The following is a 12,191-nucleotide window of genomic DNA, read 5'->3' as shown; positions in this document are numbered from 1 at the left end:
CTGGACCCCTAAGAACTTCACAGAAGGAGCAGGTCTCTGAATCTTCATATGGTCTGATATTTATTTTTATCTGGCTGTCTCAAATTGTATAACTTTTTAGAATTTGAGATTTGAGAGGTTTACAGAAATGCCCTCAGATCTACAGAGAAGATACTTTTCAGTGGTTGTAACTCATTTTCCTTTTGTTTCATTGCGTGGAGCTGAACTTTATTTTCTAGTGCTGATATCGGTGACCAGTGATCCCTGCCTCCTCACCCAATTTAATGGAAATGCAATTCACCGATGGCATGAAGTCAGTTTTCTTTAGCACCTTTTAAAAACCATCCTTAATTTTTCAGCTTACTCATAGTTTTTGTCGAGGTTTTCAAGTACCTATTTAGTATGTATTGAGATGAATAGATCATCTTTCTTCCTTGGTACATTGAGGTGGGAAATTTCATTAATAGATTCCCCAGTATTAACGTGTTTGGCTTGATTATGGTGTGCGTGTATATGTACACTTATAAAAATGCATGCATATACAACATACATATATTTTTTATCATGAGACTGGATTTGATTTAGTGTTACTTAGGGTTTTTCTTTTACATTCCTGAGTTTTTTTCCACAGTCATGTGTCTTTACTTTTCCCAAATTCTGTGATAAAATGCATCCATGGTTGGCTTTTTATAAAATAGCTTTATCATACTTCTGTCTTGAGGTTCCACTATCTTTATAAGATGACTATTACACTGAGATCTACTGAGTAATCTATGACACTGTGATCTATTGACTATTACACTGAGATCTCATACTTCTGTACTGAGGTTATACCATCTTCATAAGATGACTATTACATTGAAAGCTATACGGTTATTACCATGGAGTTGTATATAGTATTACCTTATCTCTTTTATGGTCTTCGTATCTATAATTACACCCTGATTCATAATGCTAAAGTCATATATTGGTAGTTTCTCCCTCTCTTTTCTGTTCATCTTTACCCAGAGTTTATCCATCTTATTGCTTTATCTACATTGTTTTATTCATTTTATTCAGAGGACTAAGCATCAGAGTTATGTTCCAATTCTATTACTTTTCTCTTTCTTAATGTTTTCCTCCTTTATGTTTATTAATCCCTTCTTTCTGTAGATGTTTAAATTTTTTATTTTGAATCCTTTAATTCATTTACTTTTATTGTTTATTGTTTAATAATAAAAAGTTTATGGTTGTACATTTTTTCTTAGTATGGCTTTGGCTGTATCCTATAAATTTTGAAGTGAAGTATTCTTACATCTTTTACTTTCTTCCCAAAGCATAGCTTTGTGGATTGGATTTAAAATAAAATGGCACATGTTCACTGTGAAAAAAAAATTAAACCAACAAATAGAAGTAAAAATTGTTAAAACTGCACCATCCACAAATAATCATTATTCACCCAACCATTTACTAAGTATCTTTTCAGTCTTATCTTTGTGCATTGTACACAAAGACAATATATACAATATACAAAAATATACAATATACAAATATATACAATATATAAAAATATATACAAAATTTACATAAATGGGATCCAAACATGATGCCTTTTCTTGTACTTTCCAGTGTGTTGTATTGGAGCAGTTCTAGGACCTGCCAATTTTCTGCACCAGTGTATCATGTGTATACTTCCACGTGCATAATTACAGGTCTTGCTCTTCCTTTTAGTGGCTAGATAACATTCCATCATATGGGTGTTTCATCATGTACTTAAACAACCTTCTGTTGATGGACATTTAGACTATTTCTGATCTTTTCTATTATAAACTCTTTTGGGATGGGCTGCTTGGGAGTGGTGAAAATGATTTTTTCGGGGTGGGATCTCAGGAGAGGGAGGGAGAGATGTTAAGGCAGACAGAGAAGTTTCCCTTGAATGCGTTGAGCCTCTGCCTGCCCCCAGGGGCATTCTGGAGCATAAATTGCACCACATAGTTGATCCCATCATAGGGTAAAGGGGTAGCCTTGGCACCCTCATGTCCATTTGTCATTGGCCAGAGATTGGGGGATTGAGTGACCTCCTGGGGCTGCAGTACCTGTTGGCAAGGGGTGTCCTCTGAAGAAGTGGGCAGCTGAGAGCCTTCACCAACCGATGTTCCCAGCAGCTGGGGGACGGGGTGCTGCTCCAGCAAAGGAGGCCCAGGAAGGGGACAAGAACTTCTACTACATCAGTGGTTCTTAACAGGGGCAGCTTTGCCCCCCTGGAGACATTTGGCAGTGTCTGGAGACCTTTTTGATAGTCACAACTGGAGTTAGTTTAGTAGAGGCTAGGGATGCTGCTAAGCATCCTATAAGGTACAGGACAGCACCCCCACCCCTACCACCAAAAATTATCTGGCCCCATATAGCGTTAATGCCAAAGCTGTGAGACCCTGTACTACAAAAACAGTCAAGCATTTTTGCGGATTTATCCTTTCTATTTGTACATGTATCTCCTTTGGAATTTCAAAACTTCCTGAAACAGTCGTGTGTGCTCAGTTTTCCAAAATTCTGTCCTCCCACCCTTTCTTGGCTTTTGTTTTAAGCCCTTCACTGAAGCTTCCCGCTTCATGGTTTTTAATGACCTCCATGTTGCTGAATTCCAGGGTCAGTGCTCAGCCCTTGACTTACTTGCCTGCTCATCAACCTTTGACATCACTGGCCACTTTCTCAGCCTTGCTCAACGCTTTCCTCGCTTGGTTGCTGGGACGCACACTCTCCCGCTTCTCTCTGTTCCCTCTGTGGGAGTCTCCTGGGTTTACCTCTGAGCAATGAAGGGGCCCCAGGGCTCAGTCCTCCTTTTATCTGTCACAGGTACTCCATGATCCCATGTAGTTTTGTGGTTTTAAATACCCTCTATGTCCTGAGAACTTTCAAATTTTTATCTCCAGCACCAAGTATCACTGTGGTTGTCTAACAGGCATCTGAAACGTACTGTCTCTAAAACCAATGTCCTAACGCTTCCCCTACACTGCTCCTCACTGCCCCCCACCCCTTCCCAACTCACCAAAAGACAACTCCATCCTCCCAGTTGCTCAGGCCACACAGCTAGGGGTCATCATCCCAGACCATCCTTCCTCTCAGTGAGAGAGCTCTAGGTGAGGACCTGGTTCAGTCTCCCAGTGCCTTCACATCTCTCTCAAAGTGAGAGCCAGTGACTTATAATGTTCACAAGACCCCACATAATCTGCATGTCACCCCCCCCACTACCACCCCCCTCCCCCCCGCCACTGCTTACTTGGCTCCAGCCCTGCCAGCCTCCTCACCAGTCCTTGAACATGCCAGGCACGAGCCTGCCTCGGGCTCTTTGCCATTCTGTTCCCTCTGCCTGAAACACTCTTCCGCAGACATCTGCAGAGTACATTCTCATACCTCTGTCTTTCTTAAAAAGTGACTCAGATGTCATTCTCAGGAGGCCTTTCTAGCCACCCTTTCTAAAATTGCACCCCATCCCCCACCCAGCACCTCGAGCTCATCTTCCCTGCTCTGTTTTCCTCCCTGGCACTTACCACTGTCTGAAGCACGATGTGCTTATTTGTGTGTCTGGTGTCACCTCTGTCTCCTTCACTGGAACGCCAGTGCCCTGAGAGTAGGGACTTCGTCTGTTTTGTTCACTGCTGTATCCCCAGAACCAAAATCAGTGCCTGGTGCATAGGAGGCATTCAACAATTATTTTTAAATAAAATTGGAATGAGTGGTGGGCCAGAAGACATGCACGGTTTGAAGCATATTGCCAAGTCATTTTGATTTGGATGACAGACGGTGGCGATCGTGGGAGCTCTAGTGGATCGAGGTCTTTTCTACTGTTTCTCAGGCACTGTGCTGAGTGCTTCCTCATGCATTCTTTCTCATGAAACCTTCGAGATAGACTCTATGGTCACCCCATTGTATGGATGAGGAGCTGAGGGGATGGAGCTGTGCAGTGTGTTCTGGAGAAGTGTTCAGACCAGGTGGGTCTGCCCGGCATCACTGCACTTAATCCCTACACACCATCCAGCAAATGGGCGCAGCAGCTGCACCCCCACTCGTGGTGCCAGAGATACCAGAGTTCTCCTGCTCGTGTCAGCACTGAATTTTGTAGAACTTTTAAAAAATCTGAACTAATCCTATGTGCGAAAAATGTTATTTTCCCCGCTCCCAACACATGTCTGGATCCTTGGGAGGAATGAGTTACAGCTTCCCCCACCCTCAGACAGAACCCAGATCCTCAGTGGAGGAGCAATTTGATGCCATCAGGAGAGCACGGACCTTGAGGCTAGAAGATTCCAGCTCAGGCCCCAGCTCTATCCTGGGCAAGCTTCTTCGCCCTCTCAGCCTCGGCTTTCTCATCTGTGAAAAATGGTAACCATCATAGCGCCTGCCTCTGAGGAGGGATGTGAGGATAAATGAGGAGCCATTTGTGGGGCCTTCCAAACTGTTTACAGGTTGAGAGGCCCTAAAGCTCACGGTGGGGCGGGGTGGGGACGCATAGTCCTCTGACATGGCCGTGGAGTCTGGGGTAGGGGGATCTCTGATCTTTAAGCCAGCTTGGATTCCAAGATGGCCTGCTGCCTTGAACGGCTGTACCTGATTGGTCAACATTTGGCCATTGCCGAAAAGGGGCTGGGGATAATGACTTCTCTCCACATGATTATAGCAGCACAGTTCACAATTGCAAAAATGTGGAACCAACCCAAATGCCCATCAATCAACAAGTAGATAAAGTGGATATATATATACACTATATACACACACACACACACACACACACACACACACAATGGAATACTACTCAGCCATAGAAAGGAATGAATTAATGGCATTTGCAACAACCTGGGTGTGATTGGAGACTATTATTCTAAGTGAAGTAACTCAGGAATGGAAAACCAAACATTATATATTTTCACTCATAAGTGGGAGCTAAGTTATGAGGATGCAAAGACATAAGAATGACTCAATGGACTTTGGGAACTCAGGGGGATAGGGTGGGAAGAGGGGGAAAAAGAAGATAAACATATTTTGAATTAAAGATTACTCCTTGATATTAATAGTGGGCGTTCCTCTTAAACTGTGGATTTAAAAAACCCTAGGAATTTGTTTTACCTCAAAAATAAAAATCAGTAATAAACCTAAAAAAGGGGGGGCTGGAGAGCAGGGAATATGTGGCTTCTTCTGCCCCCCCCCCCGCGACATTGTCTCAGAGGCTAGACCTCCCCAGACCCCCTTTATCTATTAATTTGTGGTAAATCAGGCGGGAGGAACCACCCCAGAACTCCAAGTCCTGTCTATGCCTCAGGTCCACTGTGTGACCTCAGGGCCAGTCCTGACCTTCTCTGGCCTCCCTCCCTCTTCTGTGGGGTGAGGCCACAGAGCCCCATCCCTGAGCACCCACAACTTTCCTAGGAAAGGATCTGGGAAGCTTTTCCTGCCGCCTCTCCCCACCTTGGGCATTTCAATCTCAGCTTAACCAGGCACTTCAACAGGCAACACTTTCTCGAGAGTTCATAAAAACATGTAAACACGGGTGAGGATACAAAATATTGAGCGACAAGGCAGTAAAACACGCCAGTGTTTGTTGTGTTAATTGAATATTCATGAGCTGACTGTTTAAATTACAGTTCACAACTGTTGCAGGGCCTGATGAATAATTTAAACGAGGGTGGCCAAAGAGATTTCAACACTGCATTAGCAGACTGCTCAGGATCGGCTTCAGAGAATTTATAATTAGCTCGGAATAGCCTGTAATAAATTCTTTGGAAAGATGGTTTTAATTAGCACACGTGCCAATTCAGAATGGAGAATGTTCAGCGTTCGGGGGAGGGGGGTCACCCTCCCCTCCTTCTTACATTTCCCCGTCATGCGGAGGTCCCACCACCTGCCTGGGATCCCTGAGCCGTGCTGAGCCCACCCAGAACCTACCACCAGGCTTTCTACCTTGAGTCTGTCCCGCCTCCACTGCCCCATCCCAGCTTAGGCCTCTCTGCCCTGGCTCGTGCAGCTGCAGAAGCCTCTGACCTGGTCTCCCTGCTTCTGTCTCTCCTGCTCCAGTTCATCCCCGTGGGGGCAGCCAGTGGGAACTTACTGGATGCAGATCTGATTCCATCTCTGTCCCATTTGGAGATCCTTGATTGAGGAGGCCCAGAGAGAAAGCAGCTGGTCAAGCTCAAATAGGCCCCAGAGACTAGCTGACTTCAGCCAGTGCCTAGGTGCTTTGGGATGGGTGAGGCATCACTGGCAGAAGGAAGTGCACAGGCGAAGGCGAGAAGGCAGGAATGTTCAGTGTGTGGGAGCCAGTGGGGAGCAGGACAAGCAGAGGCTTGGAGAAAGTGGGGGCCCGACCATGGCGTGCCTCAAATGCTTCGAGGTGGAGGATGTAGGAAGGAGGTCCCATTTAGGGGATCATGGAGGCTGCCAGTCTGGGGCCCAGAGCTCCCAGGCCCACCTGGCTCATTCCTCAGCATGTGCTGAGTGCCCAACAGGTGCCATGCCTCGGGCTGGGCACTGGGGAAATGGCTCAGAGCAAAGCACCAGCCACAGTTCCCGCTTTCATAGATGGAGCACACAACCAGAGCCATGTACACACTCAGCCGAAGGTATGACTACAGCTGTGACAAGTTCAATGGAAAAAATAACAGGGTGTCAGGAGGGAGAATCAGCAGGGATCCTGATTTAGGTGGGAGAGCCAGGGAAGGCCTCCTGGGGGCAGGGGCATTTGAACTGAGTCCAAAAGTGAGGAGTGGTGAAAGAGGCCAACTGGTCCCAGGTGGAAGGAGCTGCTCCATTCCCAGACGGGGTGCTGTGGCTGGGCAGGAGGCAGGGCTGGGGTCTAGTGGAGCCCCCAGCAGCAGCCTAGGGTGGGGCTGGACTGGTTCTGGGAGAGGGGTATCTGCCTATGTGGACCTCATTGCTGGAGGAGGAAATAACTGCCTTTCTGCTCCCAAACCCTGGCTGCAGCGCTTAGAGCTGCAAACCTTGAGCCAAGACATTGGAGTTTCTCTGCTTCATTCCATCAGGATCACTCACGCACTCATTCATTCAGCCCTCACACTGTTATTGAGCCCCTGCTATGTACCAGGCACTCTTCTAAGCCCTGAGCAGTGAACAAAACTGATGGCAATCCCTGATTCATGGAGCTTACATTCCAGTGATATAGACAGACTAAGAGGCAAAGGAGTAAAATGTGCCCTCCCTGTCACTCAGATGGGGGAGGAAAGGTTCCCTGCCAGATTCACCGATGCCCCTCCCAGCCCTGGTGCTGTGGGCAGGGCTCTCAGACCCTTTTTGAAATAGAAACTGAAGATCAAATTCAGGCAGTTGGAGGAATCACAGCTTGGACAGTCATTTTTAGTTATCTGCCTGCTGTGACCAGGGGTGGCCAGTTCTGCCTCCTCAGCTCTCTCCCGTCCATGACATCTGCCTCAGGTGCCTCTTGACCCTGCCTTTAGCCTCTTGCCCTGAGCACAGGGAAACCTGCTGGGCCATCCCCCACTCACACACCACTCTGGCTCCCCAGTGCCTGCTAGACCAAGTCCTCATCCCCATGTGATCTGCCCCTCCTGGCTCCCCAACCTTCGTCCCTTGGGGGCGAACTCTGGAGTCCTAGCAGCCCCCTGACACTCACGGTTGCCACCGTGCTGATGCTGAACAACAAGCCTTGCCCTCCAGCTCTGCTTCCATCACAGCAGCTCTGCGGTTTGTCATTGTTTTTGACCAGTGGTTCCCTCTCAGTTCTTCACAAAGATACAGAGAGATAAGTTACAAAGATTAGTCAAAACAAGACGGATATCACTGTGCTGACCTGCTTGGCGATAATAAGCATCATGCCCTTTCGGGCACTCTGTAACTGTGGGTAAGAGGATGTGGTGAGGCCAGCCCAGCCTACACCATGCTCCTCTGCCCTCAATAGTGAAAAGAGGTCAGACTCTGGGGTCAAACTGACCTGGGTTTGGATCCTGATCCTGCTGTGTGTGCGCTGCAGACAGGAAGCCCTGGACCTCACCTCTTGGAGGCTCCATTTGCTCATCTGTAAAGTGGAAATAGCAGCAGCGACCTCACAGGGTTGTTAAAAGAACGACTTGACCCCAAAAATGAGAACGTGGCCTGTGAGTGGCAAAGCCATGTTACAGCACCCAGCTCTGCAGTTAGGATGCCCACGGGGAATTGCTGTGATGGAAACACCTGCCCTCCACAATTGCACTTTCTGCTCAGCATCTAAATAGAAAGTCATCCTGTGACACCTGCTTACTGTCTCCTCTCTCCCATCGTGGTCCCAGCAGAGCTTCCAAGAGGGGGTCGTTGACTCTGGCTGTCTGTATTTCCTCCCCTCCCATTCACCTTGGCCTCTGTCTTCCTGCGACTATAAAACTCCTCTGGTTAGGGGCACTGATGGCCTTCACATTGCCAAACCCATTGGGCACCTGCTGTCTTTATCATCCTTGACTTTGGCTGTATTAGATCAGGCTCCTGGTGTCCTCCACCGCTCAGGCCACCCTTTTGCACCCTCCTTGATAGAACTCTCCTGATGCTCCACACTCATGGCTGGGTACCACAAAGGAGTCCAGGCCATTTCCACTGCTCTATCCCCTCTCCTAAGCACCAGACCATGCAATCGGCCCCCACCTGGAGACCCCCACTTGGATGTCATCCCCAAGCTCAGCTGTCCATGGCTGGCCACTCTCCCCTACTCTTAGCAGCCAAGCTGGCCTTTCGGAAATACAAGTCACTGCTCTGCCTAAAACTCTTCTGGGTTTCCAGTGACCCTCAGGATCAAGTCCAATGTCTTCCCCTGGTGTTCAAGGCCCACCCAGCCTGGCCCCTGCCTGTACCTCTAAACTCCTCCTCCTTCCCCAACCCTCCTCACCCCTCCCACTATCCTGCACTCCTGCCAAATCAGGGCCTTTCCTGATGCCCAGTGTGCCCTTGACCGCTGATCTTACAGCCTCACTTGGCCTGTGGCTTCTCTCTCGGCCCTCACCACCTCTGTGACTGTGTATTGATTTGGATGGAGATGAGCTCCACAGGGCAGGCACATAGCAGTGCTCAGCACAGGGCCTGGCACATACCGGATATTTAATAAATACAGATGTGCCTGCTATAAAGTGACACATGCCTTCCTGAAAAACCTGCAAAATCCTAAGAATAAGAGTTTATGGGAAAAATAGAGCTGGGACAAACTACTCAAGGTCTATGCAACTTTGTAACCAGAGCACTAACAGAAAACCGTAACATTCCTAATGTACATACCTGGACAATTAAAAAGCACTGTTAAATTCTTCCTTAAAAACCCTCAGTAACAACTGGGGAGGCATTTTGATGGAAGGGGGTTTGAGGAAGGGTAGGGCTGCATTTTGATGGAAGCAGGTGTGAGGTTCACTGCTGAATTACGGAGACAAGGGCAAAATGCACAAAGATGGAGAAGCAAGCAGTTGGCGCTTTTACACCAGAGCGTGTGGCCAAGTGGTACGGTGGGGGAGGGTGAGCAAATGGGGCACTGGAAGCCGCGCTGCTTCCTCCACTGTTTGCTGAGTCCTGCTCTATTAGCACCCTCTGTGTTCAGCCACCGTTCCTTGGTAGCATAAAACAGTACTGCGCTGGAAGAAGCCTGTGTGACTGAGCAGGACTCCTCTGCAATGCCACTTTCCCCATTCACTGAAAGGGGTGAGATACTGTGTCACAGGAGCACGCTGCATTTGTCGAGTGGGTGAGTGCATTAGTAGCGTGGGTTGTGCTATATTGGTGCAATTAGCTCATTCCTTCTGTTTGTCCCGCTGGACTTGGTGGCCCCTTTGCATGGCAAGGTCTGTGCGTGCATTCTTTGGGTCTCAGATCCTGTGGCTCGTTGACCATCACCGTGTAGGTCTTACCTAAGAGACTTACCATAGTTCAGGAAAATGAAGTGGGCTCAGAACTTTGGCAAGAAGGGGTGGATTTGGGAGACCAGGAGGAGGTGGCATGTGCTTTTGGAGGCCCAGCAGACATGGAGGGTGAAGCGAGGGGGAGGTTGGTGGATAACTCATTCAACATTCACTGAATCCCCTGCTAGGTATCACAGTGTCGGGTGGCTGCTGGTCTAGGTACCGGCAATACATCAGTGAACAAAACAAAGATCTTTGCCCATGTGGAATTTACATCCTAGCAGGGGGAGCGAGATAATAAACAATAAACTACTAAATAAGTCATGCAGTATGTTAGCAGGTGTTAAGTGCTTTGGAAGAAAGAACAGAAGCATAATGCATTGGGGAATGCTGGCCCGGTGTGTGGGGCAGGGGAGCGGGTTGCAGTACTGGGTGGGATGGTCAGGGAAGGCCTTCTGGGAAAACTGTGGTTTGAAGGAAGTCTTGCAGGAGGTCGGGGAGGGAACAGGGTGAGCACCCCCTGCTGGGTGGAGGAAGAACTTTCCATGCAGAGGCAGTGGGTAACCCCCAGGGTTTTCCAGCTCAGCACTACTGACATCTTGGACTGGATTGTTCTTCGTTGCGGGGCTGCCCTGTGCATTGCAGGATGTTGACCAGCTTCTCTGGCCTCTACCCACCAGATGCCAGGAGCGTCCCTGTGGTTGTAACAACAAAAATGTCTCCAAATAATGCCAAGTATCTCCTGGGGGCAAAAATGCACTGAGCTAGAAGAGATCCCTGTGGTGGGAGCCTGCTCGGGTGTTGAAGGAAGAGCAAGGGCTGGATGTGATGGAGAGGAGTGTAGTGGAGGAGGTCAGAGAGGTGCCAGGTGGTGGTGGTGGTTGAGTTTATCGGGGCTTGTGGCTCAGTAAGGATTTTGGCTTTTACTTGAGATGTAGTAGGGAACTATAGCTGGCTCTGAGCAGAGGAGAGAGGGTCTGCATTGTAGAGATGGGGAACACGGGGACTCCCCTCCCACCACAGCCCCATCCCAACCTGAACAGAAACCTCACACCCCCGGTTGAGCAATCCCAGACCCAGGGGCTCAGTGACCTGTATTTGCAAACCTTTCTTCAAAGACAAAACCAGCCCCCAAAGGGGACAAATTGCTTTTCATTTCTCTGCTTCTCCGCTGGTGGCTTCATATTCATAACACAATGATCAGTATCACCAGGAATGGGGTTGTTGCCTTAAAGGATAAATTAGTCTGACTCTTAACTCAATAATTAAAACTGTGATGGCGCTCGGCCTGCAGGGATAATATACTATTATTATACTCGTTTGTTTCAATTAAATGCTTACTGATTTTACAATAGCAGCTGGGCACCTGTGCGCTACAGCTATTATTCTGAACAAGACATCTAAATTTCAGGAGAAATTTGTCAGCGTGCGAAGGATCTCCCGCCAAGCATGAAAGTGTATTAGAAATACTTACCAACGAGGCTTTGGGGCCACGGGCAGGCCTGGGGGAGGCTTCCTATTGGTTCTCTTTTCCTCTCTTTTGTGCTGGATTTTTTTTTTTCCCAAAAAAGAGATAATTTTCAATTATTTGACACTTAAAGCCCCAGGACATCTCAGAGAGCCGTGTGCCCCTGGGAAGACTGGCACGGGGGAGCTTTAGTTGTGACTTCCCACATCATTGATTCTGGGATGCAGTAAGCTGAATCATGCCTCACCAGATGCCCATGTCCTGATCCCTGGGGCCTGTGACCGTGTTACCTTATCGATCAAAACGGGCTTTGCAGATGTGATGAAGGTAAAGATCTTGTGATGGGCATATGGCTCCGGTTTCTTTGTGTGAGCTCAATGATGTAATTTCAGAAGTACTTACAAGAGGGAGATGGGAGGGCCCAACACACAGAGCCACTGCTGATGAGACCACAGAAGCAGAGAGCAAAAAGGTCATGTAATATGGGGCCACAAACCAAGGCAGGAGGATACGGTTCATCCAAAAAAAAAAAAAAATTGTGGAAATGCTTCTCCCCTGGAGCCTCCAGAGAGAACTAGCCCTGCCAACACCTTCACTTTAGTTCAGTGAGACTGATTTTGGACTTCTGACTTCCAGGAGGTGCATGTGCTGTTCTTGCTTCTGCAAGGGAAGGAATTTGTGTTATTTTACAGCATTAAGTTTGTGGTAATTTATTACAGTAGCAATAGGAAACTAATACACAGAGTCTCTGCTGCCTTCTCAGAGGACTGAGACATGTCGACTTTCACTGGGGAGGCAGATATGCTGCAGACCATAAGGCTTCTTGTCAGTTGTCAGTGCCCACACCTGTTGCCTGTGGCCACCCCCTTAGCACCTGCAAGCACACTTACCCT

The 12,191-nt window shown here is 48.0% G+C and overlaps 1 protein-coding gene across 4 annotated transcripts in view; it reads left to right on the top strand.

Moving 5' to 3' along the window:
• The window catches only part of TOX2 (TOX high mobility group box family member 2), a 158,022-nt gene that overhangs the window by 110,385 nt on the left and 35,446 nt on the right, over positions 1-12,191 (top strand). The window lies entirely within an intron of this gene.

Source organism: Colobus angolensis, unplaced genomic scaffold, assembly GCF_000951035.1.
Source record: "Colobus angolensis palliatus isolate OR3802 unplaced genomic scaffold, Cang.pa_1.0 Scaffold8, whole genome shotgun sequence".
NCBI lineage: Eukaryota > Metazoa > Chordata > Mammalia > Primates > Cercopithecidae > Colobus > Colobus angolensis.
This window is presented reverse-complemented; position numbering and strand designations above follow the sequence as displayed.